Genomic DNA, 23302 nt, shown 5'->3' with positions numbered 1-23302 from the left:
AAGGATGGAACTCAGTGTGTACAGAAGCCACGCAGAGACATGCAAGTCAATAGGTACCGTCGGTTGGTACAGAGAGTAGAATTTGACGAGAGGGAGCCGTATAGGGTTGGCCTTTAAGAGTTTAGCATGACCCACTATCAAAATCCAAGGATTCTGAGACCTGTCTTAATGGCTATTTTATATAAGTTTTATGTAACATTAAATAAAATGTTACCTTAGCAAAACGATGATATGACAAAGAAATCTAGAGGAGAGAGAGAACAATCGCTTCATCACGGTGAAACGAGTTCACACCGTTTCCAAGATGTTGGAAACCGGGTGAAACGTTCACTGAGGCCTTTCCGTGTCATCTTTTTTGCTTTCCCCGATCCAGTGTGGCTGGCCGCACCATGGTGACTGTGGGGGTATGGCCCCTAAGATATGGGCCGTATCATCGGAGGTGGCCCGATCTACAAGATCAAGATGTGCACGGCGCTGTTCGGCGTGCACCGTAAGACATTATATAGTACCAAATATGATACTTTACTTGTAACCCTACCCCTCCAGAATATGTAAGGAGAGGCAGGGGTCCTCTACTCGACATCATATATTCAATACAATACACTAAAGACACATGACGTAGGGTATTACGTCGATCAGACGGCCCGAACCTGTCTAAATCGATGTCTCTGCGCCTTGTGTTACCCCCACCGACAAATCTACCATCGTGGGATACCCCTCGGTGGACTGCCGACGATATTCTGTCGACAGTTGGCGCGCCAGGTAGGGGTGTGCGCTTGATCCATGGCGAGCCAGATGGATATCAAATCAAAGCGCATTCTCGTCATCAATCTCGTGGAGATCCATACCGGTCCATGACGACGATTCATCACTGGCTATACCAGCCCTTGCGATAGCAGATCCGATCTCGGAACCACCTCCGAGGTCGTCTTCACCAACAACTCATCACCCGCCAGGTGCTCGCCGTCAACGCCGACCAGACGCTCCGTCCAAAGCTAAGTCACGCTTTAATATTCTTCTAAATATTCTTCGATCTTCGTATATCACCATAATGTTTCTCCGAACTGTTTTCTCTATGTTTGCTCTCCAAATGATTTTTCGACCCCCCAAACAGTCCTGTTGATGCTCAGACGCCTCCAGAGATGGCCCTGTCTCCGGCAACTCCCTACACGTGCTACGGGCTCCGCGCTCTGCGTTATGGGTGGTCGGCAGCGGCTCCTTGGTCACGCCTATTCCTCCCACACGTGCACGGACTCCGTGCTCGACGTTATGGACTATGGGCTAGCTAGGGCTAGAGACTCAGCTACACACTAACTGGTCGGGCGGTTTATATTAAACATAAATATATTTTCACGCCAACTAATCACCGAACTGCATACGCCGTTTCATCACCATTGCTGATTTTTCTCCGGAGTTTTTTGTACATCATGTACTACCCGTTCTACATATTTGTATTGCAGGATCATCGTCCAGGTGATCGGACCACCTAGTGCTCGGGCTTCTCCACCGATCAACTGGTCGGACCGCTTGGTTCATGGACTCCGTCGCCAACCAGTTGATCAGACTGTTCGCCGGTCGTTTCTACTCAATGTTCACTTCACCGCCGACCAGTCGACCAGAATGTTCATCGCTCGTGCTTCATCACCAGTTACGTCGGTTACCCCTCGGGCCTCGGATTCTTCGTGCTCGAGGACTAAGTGAGCATACTTCACCACACGAGCGTCGTCAACTACGTCGGTGCTCGGACCTCGCCGCCTACGCCGGGTACTCCTCGCTCCTTGGTGCTCGGTCATCGCTAGCGACGCCGGGGACTCCTCGCTCCTCGATGCTCGGTCATTGCTACCAACGCCGGGGACTCCTCGCTCCTCGGTGCTCGGTCAGCACCGCCAGCGCCGGGGACTCCTCGCTCCTCGGTGCTCGGTCATCACCAGCGACGCCGGGGACTCCTCGCTCCTCGGTGCTCGGTCATCGCCAGCGACGCCGGGGACTCCTCGCTCCTCGGTGCTTGGTCATCGCCACCTACGCCGGGGACTCCTCACTCCTCGCTCCTTGGTGCTCGATCATCGCCGCCAATGCCGGGGACTCGTCGCTCCTCGGTGCTCGGTCATCACCAGCGACGCAGGGGACTCCTCGCTCCTCGGTGCTCGGTCATCGCCAGCGACGCCGGGGACTCCTCGCTCCTCGGTGCTCGGTCATCGCCAGCGACGCAGGGGACTCCTCGCTCCTCGGTGCTCGGTCATCGCCGCCTACGCCGGGTACTCCTCGCTCCTCGCTCCTCGGTGCTCGGTCATCGCCGCCAGCGACGCCGGGGACTCCTCGCTCCTCGGTGCTCGGTCATCGCCGCCAACGCCGGGGACTCCTCGCTCCTCGGTGCTCGGTCATCACCAGCGACGCCGGGGACTCCTCGCTCCTCGGTGCTCGGTCATCGCCAGCGACGCCGGGGACTCCTCGCTCCTCAGTGCTCGGTCATCGCCGCCTACGCCGGGGACTCCTCGCTCCTCGCTCCTCGGTGCTCGGTCATCGCCGCCAGCGACGCCGGGGACTCCTCGCTCCTCGGTGCTCAGTCATCGCCGCCAACGCTAGGGACTCCTCGCTCCTCGGTGCTCGATCATCACCAACGACGCTAAGGACTCCTCGCTCCTTGGTGCTCGGTCATCGCCAGTGACGTCGGGGACTCCTCGCTCCTCGGTGCTCGGTCATCGCCAGCAACGCTGAGGACTCCTCACTCCTCGATGCTCGGTCATCGCCGCCTACACCGGGGACTCCTCGCTCCTCGGTGCTCAGTCATCACCGCCAGCGACGCCGGGGACTCCTCGCTCCTCGGTGCTCGGTCATCGCCGCCAATGTCGGGGACTCCTCGCTCCTCGGTGCTCGGTCATCACCAGTGACGCCGGGGACTCCTCACTCCTCAGTGCTCGGTCATCGCCAGCGACACCGAGGATTCTTCGCTCCTTGGTGCTCGGTCATCGCCGCCTACGCCGGGGACTCCTCGTTCCTCGCTCCTCGGTGCTCGATCATCGCCGCTAGTGATGTCGGGGACTCCTCGCTCCTCGGTGCCCGGTCATCGCCGCCAACGCCGGGGACTCCTCGCTCCTCGGTGCTCGGTCATCACCAGCAACGTTGGGGACTCCTCGCTCCTCAGTGCTTGGTCATTGCCAGCGACGCCGGGGACTCCTCGCTCATCGGTGCTCGGTCATCGCCGCCTACACTGGGGACTCCTCACTCCTCGCTCCTCGGTGCTCGGTCATCGCCGCCAACACCAGGGACTCCTCGCTCCTCGGTGCTCGGTCATCGCCACCGACGCCGGGGACTCCTCGCTCCTCGGTGCTTGGTCATTGCCAGCGACGTCGGGGACTCCTCGGTGCTCGGTCATCGCCGCCTACACCGGGGACTCCTCGCTCCTCGGTTCTCGGTCACCACCAGCTATGCCGGGAACTCCCTGGTTGGTCGGACATCGCCGGCTACGCCGGGGGCTCCTCGGTGCTTGGATCTTGTTACGTCTCGTCGGTGTGCTATCAAGCTGCTCCATGCTGTTCGGATTAGGGTGCTGATCTTGGGCAGCACGTCTGGGGTCTTGATACGTGCATGTCAGACGACGTCGGTAAGCTTTCAGACTTATTTTTCTTTGACCCTGCTACAAGATTCATTCTTCATCTTCTAGTAGGCTCAGGGACTAAGTGGGCACACTTCACCTTGCGGTGAATGTGCTTGTTCTCATCTCGAGGCTACGCCCAAGGACTGGCTGCCTGCTCGGCTGGTCTTCTACTTTATGATTCTGGCACCACGTGACTGCGTCACCTACTGTTAGGCTCGGGGACTAACTGTGGGGGTATGACCCCCAAGACATGGGCCACACCATCGGAGGTGGCCCGGCCCACAAGATCAAGGCGTGCACAGCGCTGCTCGACGTGCACCGCAAGACATTGTATAGTACCAAATAGGATACTTTACTTGTAACCCTGCCCCTCCAGAGTATGTAAGAAGAGGAAGGGGTCCTCTACTCGACATCATGTATTCAATACAATACACCAAAGACACAGGATGTAGGGTATTACGTCGATCAGACGGCCCGAACCTGTCTAAATCGTTGTCTATGCGCCTTGTGTCTCCATTCGGTTCCTGATTATGCGCACCCCCACTGACAAATCTACCATCATGGGATGCCCCTCGGTGGACTGCCGACGATATTCTGTCGACAGTGCCCGTTCTCCTACCATTCCCCGATCCGCGTTCGTGCTGCAACCAAAAATCAAAAGCCGACATCCTCTTTGGCACCATCATGGAATGAGCCAAGGGATGAGTCGCCAGCAGCCTGTGCTGCCATCGTCTATCTAGAAGGCATGAAATTGTGGCCACCGTCTGTACTAGAAGCCATGATTGTTCAATTAGCAAACTTCCTCTCTGCTGAAAAAACAATTAATAAAACTGAGTAAAGAAGCAACCTTTGTGGCTCTAGATTTATCTTCTTTCCTCTGCAATCTTTTTGAGTAGTCGACATTTTTGTCTTTGGTTCAAGTAGTACTTTTTATCTTAATGCAAGAATAAAATAACCACATAGTTTATATTGCACATTTGATCATGACACCATTCAAGAATTAAATGCTACAATTAACCTATGAAACAGTGAAAGAAACTTGTGCACTGAGATTGTTTCATTTATCTGAAAAGCTGTCACAATAGTCTTGAAAACTATGACGTGAAATTCCCATTGAGACTGGCCTAATATGAGATGGGTAAAAAAATTAGGTGAGAATTATTATGGATAGATTAATTGGTGCCTCGTGCCTGGTGGTAGTAATAATACTACAAGTACACCTCTTCATTTTCACTTTAAGAGTTTACCATTGTCGACATGGAAATTTGGATCACCGTGCAAACACACGACAAGCCTGGGAGATTTGCTTAACTCCAAACATAGGATAAGTTGGTTTTTGAGTCGTTCGGTGTGTCAGTGAATTTGACTCTACAATTGACAAGGAGAGAATAATCAGTAGTTTAAGGTGGAACATGCCGGTGTTGCACCAGACAGTTCCAATATGTTGCTTGTAAGGGACCGTGACGCCTAAGAGAGGAGTGAATTAGACAACTTAAAATTCTACTTCTAACTAAGGTCTCTAATTCCACCTAGTCAAAACCTATACAAGAAAAGTAATCTATCTAAATGTGCAACTACGGTTTTACTAGGTGTGTTGCTATCTCTACCGCAAAAGAGTTATGCAACCTAAGTACCAATCCTATCAACTAAGCTAGGAAAGCAAAGCACATAATCAAGGTAGCAATATAAATACGGAAGGTAAAGATGAGGTAGAGATGCAAACTCCCGTCGACGACTCCGGTATTTTTACCGAGTATCGAGAAGTGTTCAAGCTTCCCCTTAGTCCTCGTTGGAGCCCCTCGCAAGGAATCCCTCACAAGGGTCAAGCTCCCTGTCGGGTAACTCTGTGGATAGCCTCGGGCTTTCCCCATGCGCAAGTGGTCTCCGATGTGCCTTCCATTAAGCCTCTCCCAGACCGCTCCCCGCCATCTTCACTATCAAGCTTTCCGGCTGAAATGCCGCGGACCTTGTTCCCATCGGTACATGGTGACGGCCACACCACAAACGCGGTTGATGTGGTCTCGCAAGATTACAAGCCCCACAAACACGGTGCGTGCAAGCACCTTGGGTTTAGAGGTATGCAAACCTTACAAGCAATTAGACCTAAGCCTAGATCAAGCGCATATGAGCATGGTCTAACTAACCTAAGCACTTCGCAAAGCACCTACTCTAATCACCAAGTGGTCTTTAAGCCCTATGCATGTGGAGAACACAAATGTGGTGTAGGAACACTCCTCTACCTTTCCCTTGCTCCCTCACACCTTATTTGACCGGTTGCAACTCATATTTATAGCCCCCGTTGCAAATAGAGCCATTGGAGACCAATTTGTAGCTTTCTATAGAGGACCGGACGCTCCTACGGTAGTATCGGACGCGTCCGCTGCTGCATTTTCAATATGTCGGGCTTTTGTATTTTGGGCATAACTTTTAGCTCCGAACTTCGATTTTGATGATCTTGGACTTTTCGGAAAGCTAATGAAAAGCTCTACAGCTTTGAGCTGGTGCCATGTCAATTTGAGTAGATCCAAGATCATGAGACAATTATAATTCATCCACATCTTTGTCTCGGCTTCGGTGTCTTCAATTTTGTTCGAGTCTTGGTCCAGGCTTCTTAATCTTTGTGTCTTGGGCTCCTAGCTTCACTTCTAGATTGATCACATAACATCTAGTTTCTTCCTTTAAGTGTTGATCAATTCTTCATGTTCCACTTTCAGTCCAAGTCCGTTATGCAACGTATTGGACTACAAAACATATACTTGTAAACACATTAGTCCAACTTGATCAAGCTGTTCATCAAACACCAAAATCCAAACTAAATGGACCGATGGTCCATTTTCCTTACATGGCTATGCAGCCGATTGATATGTCCATCGACTGCAGAGTCGACATCCAGAAATTAACATCATCGACAGAACATAATCAATTTAAAGCATTGAGCCGATAATCGAGAGAACAGATAAACATGATAAACATAGGCTATAGGCTAAATAGCCGATTCTGATAGTTTTATCATCAACCATTGGATACAAATAAATTTATAAACCGATTAAACTCAATCCGGAATAGTGTTTTTATAGCCAATTGTACTATCAACAGAGTTGATGTAGCATTGATAGTGGAACAATAAACTAAAGATTAGTGATCGATAGATCTACTTGTATTTCAGCAGAATCATGAAAGCATGTTACACGCGTGAAGACGCAAGCTATCGGCTAAATAGCCGATAGAAACATAGTGAATGAACGACGTCATATTTCATTAATAGATAAATCTGCTAACCGGCAATATTCAATCTATTATACTATCAACAGGTCAGTCAGTTGATGCAACATTGATAGTGGGACAATAAACTAAAGATTAATAGCTAATGAATCTATTTCTTAACAAAACAAGACTTTGAATACCCATTATGTTCGATCAAGATTAAGATAAATTAGTCGATAAGCAGGATCTAACGTCAAAAATAGAATCTAAATATCAATAACAACAGACTATCTAATTGAAGAACTCGCCAAAAAAACTACATTACTCCTACTCTTAAGGGTTGATGTGAAGCCAGAAAAGTAAAGACTGATTTTGACTGATGTGTGGATGATTTACAATCTGCCGTGACCCTTTATAATAGGGCCGCTGGACTTTGCGTATGAGAATAAGACTCTTTCATATGTATATAAAGAAGCTAATCTATTACCACCTAAGAATAGTTAGAGGTTTCGTCCACCTCCCCTTGGTGTACGCGCGTGGACTAAACGAATCTCGTGCTCGCGGCAGGTCCAAAGTCCGCGTGGCGCGTGCCTGAAGTCCGAAATCGTACGTCCCGCGCCCCGGTACAAGATCCCGACCCGCTTCACGCCGCGGACGGCTGACGCGAGGGTTGATGCGACCGGCCACCGTGTTCTCTAATCGCTGTTGTTGGCCTACAAGTGTTAATCTCGCTTGCATGCAGGTAGTTCGTAAACACACAACCATATAATTTTACCAATCCTAATTAGGTTGCATTGCTGCGCTCTTGATCTAGATTGCTGTTCTAATCGCTGTTGTTGGCCTACAAGTGTTAATCTCGCTTGCATGCAGGTAGTTCGTAAACACACAACCATATAATTTTCCCAATCCTAATTAGGTTGCATTGCTGCGCTCTTGATCTAGATTGCTGTTTCACTGGTCTTGGAATTTTGGGCTTTAGTTGTACTAAATCTACAATATTGCACCGGAGGTTTAATCACAAGCAAAATCTGAGACTGACCTTATTATTACTACGTAAAAAGTACGGACTGGTTTCGTCCAATGTGCGCGCCTCTATCAGCCTGTTTGGGAGGCCGTATCGTATCGTGAATTATTTACTGCTGGCTGATTTGATGTGAGAGAAAAACACTATTCCTGACTGAAAATTTACGATCATTTACGAGCGAGCGAACATGTGTCGTCCAATCGTGTGAGTCTCGGTTGAAATTTCTGACGCGCGCTTCATGGGCCCCACCACCGTCCGCACAGCGCTGCGAGGTATCCATGGACTGTCCGCACGACTGCACAGCGCTCACGAGGTCCCACCCTCCCCCAGCTTCCCTGTGCCGCTGCAACCTGGGCTCCACCATGCATGCGCTCACGCCGGTGCCTACGCACGCGAACTCCGACTCCAGGCTCCCTATATCTACATTGCGCTTGCGATTTTTTTTTTATTTTTAACACTTTTTTTTAACTTTTTTTTAAAACTGACACAGTTTTTTTTTCTTCAAATCTAAGACTCTTGGACGCGCCTATTCGCACGGCGCGGCGAATTCAAGCTGCCGCTCCATACATGGGGCGTGGCGAGGCTGCCAACGTGGCAGCGACCAAGGCCGCTGACCAGTGATGTGGCCCAGCTCTGCTGCGTCACCCGTCAGGGCGCGGCAGAGTCAAATATAGGCTCGCGGCCCAGTCCCTTTTCTCCATCTTTGTTTCACTCCGCGCCACACAGCAGCCGCCACCGTGCCGCCCTGCCCCCGCCACCGCGCCTCCCAGCCCGCACCACCGCGCCATTGCCTCCCGGCTCCCCCACGGCCGGCCGCCAAATTTTCCTTCCTTGCCGTTCCCCTCCCTACTTTCCTCGCAGCTCCTCCTCGGCCTTGTCAAGGTAATGAAGCTCCTCCTCGGCTTCCATGGTGGATCGAATGATTTGAATGAGTAGTTAGGGTATGAAGAAAAATATAAGTTCGTTAGAATGTTGGATTGAAGGATTATGATTAGGACTGCCAATGTTAAGGTTAATTGGTTAGTTAGAATTATGATTATCATGTATTTTGCTTGTTTGAGTTTGCATCTCAACTTTTATATGTGAATAAATATATAGACACATTGTTGATGTACCAAATTTTATTTTTTACTGACCAAAGTATAGTTTTATATAGTTTTCATATTTGCATCTAAGATAGAGTTTGCACCAAAGTGTAGGTTATATTTTATTTGTTGTAATGCAAATGGTTCTCATTAATATTAATTTGTGATGTTTTGATTTTTGTTTGTTAAATTACAACTGTTTTGTTAGATGCAAGAAATGTATCGGGAGGAGTTTTGACGAAAACGGGGTCGTCCTTGAGAATTATACCCCGACGCGTCTAGCAAAGATGCCCCTGTCCCTCCTAACCTCCCTGTCCCTAACTGTGATTGTGGTTTCCCGGCCGACGTGTTTCAATCGAGACATCCAGGCACAGCGGCGCGTTGCTTCTACACATGCAATCGTTTCAATATAAGTAATTGTTTCCACTATCTTTTTTTCTTCATTTGTGTAAGTAGGCTACTAATATTTTGTTGGAATCTTATTGTGTAAAACCATGAGAGGTGCTTTTTCTTTCAGTGGATCGATAGTGCAGACAAGTTTGACCCTAAGTACCTCCTTTTCGACGATTGGTGTAGAGGGAGACATCCATGTGAGCACTTCCAGCGGTGGGTTTCATCCCCCCTAACCCCCCGCCAATGACGGCTTAGGAGAAGCACCTAGCCACAGTTAGACGACTCGAGGAACCTCCTCTGTGCGAATGCGGAGATCGAGCTATGATAAACCCTGAGAATACGTTGGAGTTTGTGTGTCCGAACAAACACGAAGTAAGTGAAAAGTGTATCTGTTTAAATGTTTAGCTCTATATGTATGCATGTACTAATGTATTCTCTTGTAGCATTATGGATTTGCGAAGTGTCGTTTCAATGAGTGGCTCTACGGTCCTAAGAATCAATGGTCGGAGCCACCAAAGGCAAAAGAAAAGAAGAAAGAAATGTTAATTTACAAAGCACCTCCAGTCAAGTGCGAATGTGGTGTTAAATCTAACTACGGTCTAGTCCCTTCGGAGCTTGGAATAGGCTATTATTGCGGCCATATAGTTGATTATGATAAGGTTGGTTATTTTTGTGGTAAACATGAAATCGTATTTTGTTTTTTTTGCTAAGACATATATGATATAATTTTTTGTTTGAATAGAGCACTAAGAAATGCAGGAGGGAATGTTATGATGGTCAAGCTAAGTTCTTGGATGAATTAAAGGGGAGGCAAGTAATTGCACGGAAGAGAGGATATGGACCTGACTACATTAACCTATTCGTTAAACATTATAAAAACAAGATGTGTGAGTTTGCTAGACAACACAGTATTCGTAACCCGATTGATGTTGGGCTTGACAAATGGAGATTGGAGAGATGGAGGGCGTTAGAGGAGGAGAGGGTAAGGAAGGAGGCAAGGGAGGAGAAAACAGTACAAATACAGGTCTTGAACGACCATGTTGTTGCATTGTGTGCCAGTGAATAATTCAAAGCCTTATTTTTATTGTTAGCTTTTAAATATAATATAATCGCGTTACTAACTTGTTGCATTTCATACATGAATGGATTGGATGTAGCGAGAACCATGCCGCAGAGGTGGCCCGTGCAAGATTTGAGGAAAAGAAGTTACATGAGCACAGAATGTGAGTTGGTCGCACCATTCAATCTTCGATTGTGTTGTCTGATGAGGGGGACGAGGATGAGGATGTGTCGACAGAATATCGTCGACAGTCCACCGAGGGGTATCCCGTGATAGTAGATTTGTCGGTGGGGGTGCGCGTAATCTGAAACCGGATGGTGACACAAGGCGCAGAGACAGCGATTTAGACAGGTTCGGACCATCTGATCGACGTAATACCCTATGTCCTATGTCTTTGGTGTATTGTATTGATCTGGATAACCAAGTAGCTTGTCCGCTAGGGGACCCTTGCCTCTCCTTATATAGTCTGGTGGGACAGGGTTATACGTAAAGTATCCTATTTGGTACTATATAATGTCTTACGGTGCACGCCAAGTAGCGCCGTACACGTCTTGATCTTGTGGGCTGGGCCACCTTTGATGGTGCGGCCCATGTCTTGGGGGCCATACCCCCATAGCTAGTCCCTAAGCCTGACAGTAGGTGACGTAGTCACGTGGTGCCAGGGTCATAAAGTAGAAGACCAGCCGAGCAGGCATCCAGTCCCCGAGCGTAGCCTCAAGATGAGAACAAGTACATTCATCGCATGGTGAAGTGTGCCCACTTAGTCCCCGAGCCTGCTGGAAGATGAAGAATGAATCTTGTAGCAGGGTCAAAGAAGTCCAAAAGCTTGCCAACGTCGTTTGACATGCGCGTATCAAGACCCTAGACGTGCTGTCCAAGATCAGCACCCTGATCCAAACAACATGGAGCAGCTTGATAGCACACCAACGAGACGTAGCAAGATCCAAGCACTGAGGAGTCCCTGGCATAACCAGTGATGTCCGACCACCCAGGGTGTTCCCAGTGTAGCTGGCGATGATCGAGAACCGAGGAGCGAGGAGTCCCCAGCATAGGTGGCGATGACCGAGCACCAAGGAGCGAGGAGCAGGGAGCAAGGAGCAAGGAGCGGGGAGTCTCTGGCGTAGCCAGCGATGACCGAACACCGAGCAGCGAGGAGTCCCCAGCGTCGCTGGCGATGACCGAGCACTAAGGAGTGAGGAGTCCCCGGCGTAGGCAGCGATGACCAAGCACCGAGGAGCAAGGAGTCCCTGACGTCGCTGGCGATGATCGAGCATCGAGGAGTCCCCAATGAAGCTGGTGACATCCGAGCACCGAGGAGTGAGGAGTCCCCAGCGTAGGTGGCGATGTTCGAGCACCGAGGAGCGAGGAGTCCCCGGCGTCGCTGGCGATGACCGAGCACCATGGAGCGAGGAGTCCCCGGCGTCGCTGGCAATGACCGAGCACTGAGGAGTGAGGAGTCCTCGGTGTTGCTGGCGATGACCGGGCACCGAGGAGTCCTGGGTGTAGGCGGTGATGTTCGAGCACCGAGGAGTGAGGAGCGAGGAGTCCCCGGCGTCACTGGCGATGATCGAGCATCGAGGAGTGAGGAGCAAGGAGTCCTCGGCATAGGCGGTGATGACTGAGCACCGAGGAGCGAGGAGTCCCCAACATCGCTGGCGATGACTGAACACCGAGGAGTCCCCGGCGAGGCTGGCGATGTCCGAGCACTGAGGAGTCCCCGGCATAGGCGGCGATGTCCGAGCACCGAGGAGTCCCCGACGTCGCTGGCGATGACTGAGCATCGAGGAGCGAGGATTCCTTGATGTCGCTGGCAATGACCGAGCATCGAGGAGTCCCTGGTGTAGGCGGCGATGTCTAAGCACCGAGGCGTGAGGAGCGAGGAGTCCCTAGCGTCGCTGGCGATGACCGAGCACCGAGGAGTGAGGAGCAAGGAGTCCCTGGCGTTGCTGGCGATTCGAGCACCAAGGAGTCCCCAGCGTAAGCGGCGATGTTCGAGCATCGAGGACCGAGGAGTCCCCGGCGTCGCTGGCGATGACCGAGCACCGAGGAGTCCCCGGCGTCGCTGGCGATGACCGAGCACCAAGGAGTCCCCGATGAAGCTAGCGATGTCTGAGCACCGAGGAGTCCTCAGCGTAGGTGGCGAGGTCCGAGCACCAACATAGCTGACGACGTCCATGCGGTGAAGTGTGCTCACTTAGTCCTCGAGCATGAAGTATCCGTGCGCTCAGGAGTAACCGATGTAGCTAACGATCAGTCCGATCAACTGATCGACGACGGAGTCCATGAACCAAGTGGTCCAACCAGTTGATCGATGGAAAAGTCGGAGCACCAGGTGGACGATGATCCTGCAATACAAACATGTAGAACGGGTAGTACATGATATAAAAATAAATGAACTTTGGAGAAAAATCAGTAATGGTGATGAAGCAGAGTATGCAGTTCGGCGATCAGTTGGTGTGAAAATATATTTATGTTTAATATAATCCGCCCGAACAGTTAGTGTGTAGCTGAGTCTCCAGCCCTAGCTAGCCCATAGTCCATAACGTCGAGCGCGGAGCCTGTGCACGTGTAGGAGGAATAGGTGTGACCAAGGAGCCGCTGCCGACCACCCATAACACAGAGCGCAAAGCCCGTAGCATGTGTAGGGAGGAGCCGAAGACAGGGCCGCCTCTGGAGGTGTCCGAGCATCAACATGACTGTTTGGGGGTTCAAAAAATCGTTTGGAGAGCAAATATGGAGAAAATAGTTTGAAGAAACATTGCGGTGATATATGGAGACTAGAGAATATTTAGAAAAATATTAAAGCGTGACTTAGCTTTGAATAGAGCGTCTGGTCGGCGGCGTATGGTGCTATCTGGTTGGCGTTGATGGCGAGCACCTGGCGGGCGCTGAGTTGTTGGTGAAGATGACCTCAGAGGTGGTTCCGAGATCAGATCTGCTGTCGTAGGGGTTGGCGTAGCTAGCGATGAATCGTCATCGTGGGCTAGCATGGATCTCCACGAGATTGATGACGAGATCACGCTGTTGATTTGAGGTCCATCTGGCTCGCCATGGATCAAGCGCACACCCCTACCTAGCTTGCCAACTGTCAACAGAATATCATCGGCAGTTCATCGAGGGGTATCCCGCGATGGTAGATTTGTTGGTGGGGGTGCGCGTAATCAGGAACCAGATGGTGACACAAGGCGCAGAGACAACGATTTAGATAGGTTCGGGCTGTCTGATCGACGTAATACCCTATGTCCTGTGTCTTTGGTGTATTGTATTGATCTAGACGACCAAGTAGCTTGTCCGCTAGGGGATCCCTGCCTCTCCTTATATAGTCTAGAGGAACAGGGTTACAAGTAAAGTATCCTATTTGGTACTATATAATGTCTTACGGTGCACGCCGAGAAGCGCCGTGCATGCCTTGATCTTGTGGGCTAGGCCACCTCTGATGGTGCGGCCCATGTCTTAGGGGCCATACCCCTATAGGACGACACTGCTAGGTTAAGCGATCTGATCGCTCTTACTGAGGTGGGCTTGCAGGCGGAGGAGGCTGAGGACGACACTGGTAGACTAAGCGAGCTCATCGCTCTAGTAGAGGTAGGCTTGCAGGCGGAGGAGGCTGAGGACGACATTGGCAGACTAAGCGAGCTAATTGCTCTAGCAGAGGCGGGCTTACAGACAGAGGAGGATGCCGATGCGTTCTTCACTCAGGCCACAGATGCCGCAGATGAAGCAAATGCCACTTACTACGGGCGACAGATAGATCAAGGCGATGCAGGTGAGCCTAGCCACATGAGCCAGATGGAGGAGGATGTGTTCTTGACTCAGGCCACCGTGGCCACAGGTGAAGCGGAGGCAGCTTACTATAGGCGAAAGGCAGATTAGGGCAATGCCGGTGAGCCTAGCTATAGCAACGAGGTTATGGTAGAGGACTGGTACTCGGATAACGAGTTGCTTACTTAGTATGTTTCAGACTAAGGATTGATACAGATGTGCTAGTTCAATGTTTTAGATTTGGTATTTGTATCATAGTAGAACTTTCTAGGTGATGCATTGTGTTTCATTTAAACTATTTATGTATTGTACCCATGTAACAAACACTGTTTAATTTTTGTAACGAACATTGTGTTATCTCATAAAACTTTCACCACAAAAAATGGTATTACAATGCTGCTGCTGATGCGCTTAGAAGGGAGTCTGGTCAGCGCCCAGCATGGCACGGCGATCAAAGCGGCAACAAAAGAAACAAGGCACTTCTGTTATGTCGTCGTGTCAGTTTAACGAATAGGTCAACAGGAAGGATAAGTGCACGAGACAATCAATACACAAGTTCAGCAATACTAACTTGTACGCGTCCCAAGTTCATCGCAAGTTTGACAATACCATTGTTTGACATAAGTTCAGCAAGTCATAACTATGACACAAGTTCATCAATATATAAGTTCGACATTACTCAACATACTACATGTTCCATCAGTATATGGGTGTTCGAGTACAAGTGCATCCTAAAGAACTCCTACGACCCAGGAGTATATGGTGATCGCGGACATCGCTACCTCTTCGAACATGAAGGCGGCACGTTAGGGGTGAACCCAACGTCGGTATGGTCTGGCTGGCGGTACACTTGGCGGTACTGCTGAGTGTAACTAGGACCTTGCAATTATAATATAGGCATCATTACTTACAATATTTAAGTAATTGTGACATATATGGCGAAGGGTTGTTTCAAGTACCTGTGCGTCGAACTGTGTAGGAAATGGTGCATCACTAAGCTGAGACATCCCAATCTCATCGTAGTCCTCCTCCTCGTCTTCATCCTCATCCTCCTCATCCTTGTCCTCCTCAATGTCGTGCTCCGTAGGACCCTTGCCATGATTGTTGGGAGTACGAACATAAGAGGTCCCACCAGCCGTCGTGTTGGAGGAACCTGCTCATGTCGGCATAGTGCTAGAGCGTAAGGAACTAGATAGGTCTAGGTCATAGGGCATCTCCCATGGAGTATCCACGTAGCTAAGCTTCTATGCCAGCTTCTTGTAGCTCCTCCTCACTTTCTACAAGAAAAGAAAACACAGATGAATGAGTCATGGGAACCATTTAACCACTGTCATGGCTTTGAGAATAGATGTACATCGACGAAGACATGTAGAATGCCGTGTGGCTCCCCTCTGGTCTCGTGAAGTCGCACGGCTTCTTCATTGGATAGACTTGTCAACTGTGATGCCTACATACACAAGCGAGCTAAGTTTTTATCACTACAATTCATAGGAACGCCGACATGCAGTTGTATTGAAATTCAAATTTCTTACCACGTATCTCTGTAGCGGGGCTCTCTGAAGCTGTGTCTCCATCCTTATCGCCTCGTCATATGCATTAGCAATGTCATCCTCGTCTTCATCCTCATCAATTGGCTTGTTAGTGTAGGGGTGAAAGGACCTAGGATGCCACCTAGAGGGGAGGGGGTGAATAGGCGTTTCTAAAAATTAACACCTTTAAATGAGGAAACAATTAGAAAAGGGAGTTTCCAAAATGGAAACTCCAAATTAAGAGTAATACCACCCCTCACAAGTTAGCCACAAAGTAAATAAGGTATAAAGAATATATCTAGAAGCTACAACCCTGCAACACAAAGTTAGAACAAAAAATAAATATTTTCAGTACTGAGCTCTAATACCGGACGTGTTCGATATACATGATTTCTACAGATCAGCCCCGAACTTGCTCCTTTTGATTTCTATCTTCAAACCAAACTGTAGACACCTACTAGAGATGACAATATATACAGAGAGCCTGCACAAGAGCTAGAGCAACACAAATATCAAATGAAATGCGAATTGAGACACGATATTTGTTTTACCGAAGTTCGGACTCATTTGAGTCCTACTCTCCATTGAGGGGGCTATGAGCGACCCAGCGAAGGTCAGCCCTAGAGGGTACCACAAAGGTCACTCTAGCCGATGTCTTTTCCAACTCCTTTTCCTCCTTCCACTAGTTGATTCCGAGGCGGCGAAATCAACCGTTACAAACTTTCCGAGGCACACCACAATCTCTCGGGTGCTCTCCAACGACGCCTAGCTGTCTAGGACCGAAGAGTCCAAGAGTAACAAATGCAAATCATGAGATTGACAATATGCACAGGTGCTCAAGTGGTTGGATTTCTCTCTTTTTGAATTTCACTCAACCCACAATTTGATTTGGCAAATTTGATCAATCACTCACTAAGAGAGGGTTGGAAGAGTTGGCAAGGCTAAAAAACATGTGTGTATATCAGCAGAATCAGTAGCCTCCAAAGGTGGAGGCTTGGGGGTATTTATAGCCCCCCTTGGAAAAACTAGCCGTTTTATAGCCATTGTCATATCGGACACATGCATACTGGACACGTCTGGTATGACTTACACTGCGCCAACGGTAACTGAGTTACAGTGATGTTGTGAGGTGTCAGAACTCCCGACGAATACCAGAACTTCCGATCGTCGGAACTCCTGATCCTCAAGGCTTTTGAAAACTAACCGTTGGCCTCTGGTCGTCCATACCAGATACGTCTGGTATGAATACCGGACATGTCTAGTATGACCAGGACAGTGAACCCTCTAAGTCAGTTAAGCGCGAAATGTTGGAACTCCCGACCTATGCCGGAACTCCCGACCATCAGAACTTCTGACTCTCGTCAGAACTCCCAATGAACCAACCTGAGAACAATAAGAATTTTATCGTGGCTTGACACATACCGGACACGTCTGGTATTGCCAGACCAGCAAAATACAAGTTAGCTCTTTTGTCTCTCAAACACTCAAAACTCACATGGGTTGGCTTGAGCACTTATGAAACATTATATATCAACATGATGCATCCCTCTTAATAGTACAACATTCCTATTAACTCAAATTTAAAAGTATAACGAATTTAAACCTTTTGAGTTGATCTCTTTCAACCGAAGCCGTGTATTCCAATCTTCATCAAGTGAGGGTGCTAACATGTCAACTTTGATCTTTTTCACTTGAGCATAGCCATCTTGAGCACGTGACTTGATTCCATTCATCAAATATGAATAACTCCAAATGCATCAAGTCACTTCAAACACTTTGTTCAATATAGATTTGATCCTCCATATCAATATGACCATTGTAGCTTGATTAGTACCTCAACTAAATGCAAGTACTTCCTTCTTCACCCTAGCTAGGTTCTTTGGCTGCCAAGCCATCGCTTGCCCTTCACCCTTGCTTAGTAGCTCGAAGCCTTTCCTTGCTATCTTCACCATCTCAATCCATCAAGTCACATCTTGTGTTGAATCATCCATTCATTTATATTGTTATCTTTTTCATTTTAATTTAGCAAGCTTCAAATATGAGACCATTCCATATGCAATCCCTCATGTCTCATTAATTAATTCTTATGAGCTTGCTTTCACATAGTACAAGAAAATCCCACAATAAATAAGCCTTTGTATGAATTCCATTTGCATTGTTGTCTTGTACTTACACTAGATTGTTTATACAACAACATATCATTTTGGCTTTCATTAAGTACCGGTGAGATAACCTATTACCTGTCCACACTTACAAACGGGTTAGACCTTTAATCACATTGTCATTCAATCATCCAAAACCCTCTAAAGGGCTAGATGCACTTTCAAGGGGCCTGCATATGTGTGTGGCTACTCCTATGCAACCATTGGAGGTAGCGGTCGAAGTTGCGTTGGTCGTGCGATGGTATCTTGGCGATCAGGACCCTTTGCCGACTGTCCCATTCGTGGATGAACGGGGCATGCGTCATGGCCCAATTTTTCTCCTTGTACCTATTCCTTCGATCGTACCTACAAGTTTAATGTAAGTTAGTGGTTGTATGTATACACATGACTGCTAAATTATTATGTTTTAGTTGTCGCACCTGTGCAACTTTCTGTTGGTTGTGTACAGTGGCGGTGGGCATGGCTGCAATCTTCCGAACTGCCTATACACCCTTATAGGGTAGTGCATCTTGACCACGTGAAAGAAAATTAGTGACCCATTAAAAAGCCACTCATCCGACTCTTCCTTAGTGTGAGGACTCAGGTACCCCTCTAGCTCGAATCTGGACCAGGGACACCAATTCACCTAAAAGTTAGGTGACTATAGTTAGGTTTTTGGAATAATAAAAAAGCAACAACACCGACTAGCAGTATCAAAGTGGTCGTTACCTGGTGCTGTGTCAGGACGTCTAGCGTGTCAGAGTACTGCATGTACCGTCGCTTTGGGTTCCCTCTAACTACCTCCACTTCTTGTCAGACGTACAGAGCAGTCATTCCTACGTCCACGTGATTCCATGCCTGCATTGAATAGTATAGTCAGTCACAAGTGCGGCATCAAGTTTGAGGAAAATAAAAAATCGATGCACTTACAGGTAAACCGTGAATAACGGGCCTCCTGACTGGCCATCGCTCCCAACACCAAACCTGTAGTAGGTGGGAACAACCTCCTAGGTTGGCACCTCCTGTACTGCATCGACAGGCAACGCAGAGCTAACGATAGATCCATGCTAGGACCGCGTTGCCCTAGCTGTACGCTCCTATATTCTCCCATGACTGGCTCAGTATGTTGAGGAAGGCCCAACTGATGGGGTTACCCGATGCGTCGGGGGATAGGAAGGCGCCTAAGAAGTGCCACAACCACACCCTAGCATAACTCTCAATCTCCTGCTCTAGAGCGTCTGGGTGCAGCGGCGCCCCAAAGTTTTCTGTTATCCAGACCGAACTGACACCGGATGTTTCCCTGAAATTTTTGAAGGACAATTACATAAGAGTTGAGGGAACAAAAATAAACATTAAATTATACAAAGATAATATGCATCATAAAAGTTATGTACTACACCCTCTAATTTAAATAGCAAAATATTTTGCGGAATATGTAGATCAACGACAGACTTAGATCATAATATATATTTGTCATATAAGAGACCAACCAAAGACTTGCATATGTTGGTGTCAAAATGGTAAATGTTTGGAACATAGAAATTCTTACTTTGCTCTCTTAGCATCCTCGTCCTCGGGTGGTCTTCTGCCATAGAACTACTCCAAGTCCATCCAGTGATCGTTATCAAGGATCCTAGTCACTGGAAGACCCCCCAACCGTAGACACAGAATCATCTTCACGTCCTGCATTGTGATAGTCATCTCGCCGCAAGGAAGGTGGAAGGTGTGGGTCTCTGGCCTCCACCTATGGGTTTTTAATTCAATACGAGAAGTTTTTAATTCAAATAATGAGACAAATCAATGCTTTGTACTGTCGCAAACGTGTATCAAATCATACCTATCGACAACAACAGTGAGAAGTGCTGGGTCGAGGATCAGTAGCCTAGTGTTGAAGATGCAAACGATCTCAAGGAAGACGACACGCTGTATGTATGGTCGGTATCGCTCGTCCCAGCGGTGCGGCTGGTGCGTGCATAGTCTAAGAGGTACCAAGTCCTCCTGAAGCTCCAACAGGCACTTGGCTCGGTGGTCCTTGTCGTAGTGGTCCTCAAGAATGGGGTACTGCCGATGATGATCCCCCATCCTAGTTTAAATTTCAAATGGATATGTTAGAACAAATATTAAGAGTACTATAATTTGATGGAACATTAGTGCATTAAAACAAAGTAAATGTAAAAGAAATAAACTATTATGCAAAATTAGAGAATAAACATATATCATAATAAACATAGCTCCAAAGTTCTAATGTACTAACATAGTAGTTTTAAATAGCATAGCAAACAATTAACATTAATATAATAAAATGTATGCTATATGCATCTGCTGTCCTTGCCTTCTATGCCTGCTAGCCTTGTGACCAGGTTCTTTACAAATGGAGCAAAGATTCCTGCCATGGGTCTCGTTGAAGTCTCCCCCTCTATACATGTCTTCGCCATACCCTCTCATAGCGTCCATGTCCCCATTGAGTTGCTTCTTCTTCCTCCTACCTAGGGATGAAAACGAATCGGATATGGACGGATATCACCGATATTACATTTGTTTTCATATTTCTGTCTGGATTCGGATTCGAATACGGATAGTATCAACTATGTCGGATAGGATACGATTGAATATCGACATCATAAATATGCGATTTGAGTATTCGGATACGGATACGGTATCAGATGTTGGATATCTGGACTCAGATACGGACAGATCTCAACCCCTCTAAACGGATTCGGTTTCGAATACGGTCGGAAAATATCCGTACCGTTTTCATCCCTACTCCTACCCTTGCCTACCTTCATTAGATCTGGCATGTAGTCATAACCATGATAAGGTGGCCACTGTGTCGGGTCAAGGTATGGCTCGAAGCTCCTCTCCCAAATACTAACGGTGTTTGAACGGAGATACAAGGGTGACATATATGGTAGATCCTCATAGTTATACCCGCGAACCCTGTAGGCCGTGATCATATGAGAGCAAGGGGCATGCATGATCTGAGGGACGTTGCAACTGCACTCTACTTTTTCAAGATCAACTCGGTAGTTTCGTCCACCATAACATTCGCCGCCCAAGCTTGTGCCACCCTTGCCCCGTACACTAAAGATATGGCGGCGGGGTCCATACGGCTCAGCGGTGTGCTGCTTGGCCAATTCCTTTCAACTAAAGAGTATAACCGTGTCATTGTGTGTGAAATATAAACCCAGAGGAGCCTAAGGACATGTAAAAACCATAGACAATCTGCTACAAAGTCGGTCTAAAAATCCTAGAAATTGTCATCTCCAAATTCAGTAATATAAATCTATGTGCGAAGGACAGGAAAAAAACTCAATATCAGGGCCGTGCTCGATTTGGAACGAAAGAATTGGCATACATATGAATTATTTTGAATAAAATCAAAAAACCAGAATGCATTTGGAAATAGTTAATGTTCCCAATGCAAAACTGTTTAGTAGTTTTGTATTTTTACCGAAAATGATCAAATCCTTCGCATGAGACGTGGACAAAAACTTATGACCCTGTACAATGCACGGGCACCTATCTAGTCTGAATATAATATTCATCTCCAAGAGTTTGCTATCTCAACTTGGCATCCATATAATTTTGGCAAAACAAGAAAAAATAGCCTCCAACAGTTTGGCAAAACAACTTAGCATCAATAGCAACTTGGCAAATCTTCCCTCCGCGCGCGCAAATATACGCGCGTGTATACGGCTTGGTATCCGGGGCTCTTCGTTTCTTAGCGGGGCTCTTCGTTCTCTTAGCGGGGCTCTTCGTTCGCTTAGCGGGCCTCTTCATTTTGTTAACAGGTTTTTTTATTTTACCAAGTCAAAAATGCCAAACTCTTGGAGATGGATTGTTTTTTTACTTGGCATATAATTTTGGGAGTTGGCAAATCACAAGATTTGCCAAGTAAAATTTGATAAACTCTTGGAGATGCTCTAAGTCTCCCATTTTTGCTTGTCTTAGGCCAAACCATGCATGCACTTGATCTGGTAACGTGCACGTATGCATGCGCTTCTCTAATTGAACTCATCTTGCATCCTCATCACGTCGGCAGCCAGGAGCCAATTAATTTCCTTTCCTTTCATGCATGGACTCAAGCACGGCCAATCAAGAAGCTTCACGTCTTCATCCAAACATATATTAATTTTCTTGTATAGCCGGGCCAAATATTATTTTCGTTCTACTTCCGTAAATAATGCTTCACTGTATTTCTATACGCTGCTGCCTCTCCGTTGCTTTATCTTTTGGTCAAGTAATATTAGAAAATAATTTAATCAACCATGCCAATCCTATCACGCTTGCATGCAAGTCTTGTTAGCTTGCTTCCCTTCATGTGAAGAGGTATTGGACATCGTGCTTCTCCCAAAATATATTAAATAGTGTTTCCTGGCCGGTTCATAAATATTCCTTAATTAGGAATTTTTTTTTGCTTTTGACATCATCGGCCGATCTCTTCCTTTCCAGGATAAACTTGTCAAATTTTGGTGTAAACAACCATGACCCACTATCAAAATTCAAGGATCCTAATATGAGGTGGGTAAAAAAATTAGATGAGAATTATTATGGATAGATTAATTGGTGATTGGTGCCTGGTGGTAGTAATAATACAAGTACACCTCTTCATTTTCACGTAGTTGAGTATTTTGAGTTGGCCAGGTGGGTGGTATCCCGGGTCTGCATGTCAGTGAGACTAGACAAACTGAAACGACACACAACACAAATGCAAGAAACCAGAAGGCAACTTCTGTTTATATAAGAGAGATGAGGGTTTTCTGGCTTAGCCTGGCCAAGAAGAGGAAGGGTTTTGCAGCCTCCCGAAGACAAGTGGAGGAGGAGCAAGAGGAGGGTTTTCTGGCCTTCCACGGCTGTCCTCGAGCTCCATTGGTCTCGGTACATCGCCTTCCTGCTCTTGTTCTTCTTCGTTTCTCTCACGCGTAGGAGTAGGAGACTGCGCCTTGCGTTACTACCTCCTGCTGCGCGGGTCTGATTTCTCCCGGCAAGGTTCGGGTTGCTTATCTCTTTTCTTGTTGGAGCAGGCCTGATGCTTGCATCTTATGACACACATGTTGCGTTCTATTGTTAGATAAACATCATTCCATGAGTTGTTGGTGATTTTGGGATCGTGTCTTTTCATATCCTGTGTGGCATCTTGGCTTAAATTTGTGGTGATCTTGGGTTTTTGTAGTTTGTTCCCAAGAGTAATAAACGTTGTTAGTAATATCTTTACCCAAATGAGAAACCTGTACTGGAAAAATGGTGGGTGTCTGCAAGTTCTCTCTGCTCCCCTCTCCCCCAAATTTTGCAAGTCCACGTAGCTTGAAAACTCTATTTGTTTTGAATGTAAATCGGTGTGTGGGAATCTGAAAAAGTAGTACCTTGAATTTTGACTTCCGAAAAAGAAGACCATCTGATGGTGTGCTTTGGTTATATATAGTTGGTGACTTTTTTTTCTTTGCGAGCATTTCTATGTTAACTTCTGCTTTCAATAGTTATTTAACTATCCACTTCCAACAGATCTGCC

This window comes from Miscanthus floridulus, chromosome 5, assembly GCF_019320115.1.
Source record: "Miscanthus floridulus cultivar M001 chromosome 5, ASM1932011v1, whole genome shotgun sequence".
Lineage (NCBI taxonomy): Eukaryota > Viridiplantae > Streptophyta > Magnoliopsida > Poales > Poaceae > Miscanthus > Miscanthus floridulus.
This window is presented reverse-complemented; position numbering follows the sequence as displayed.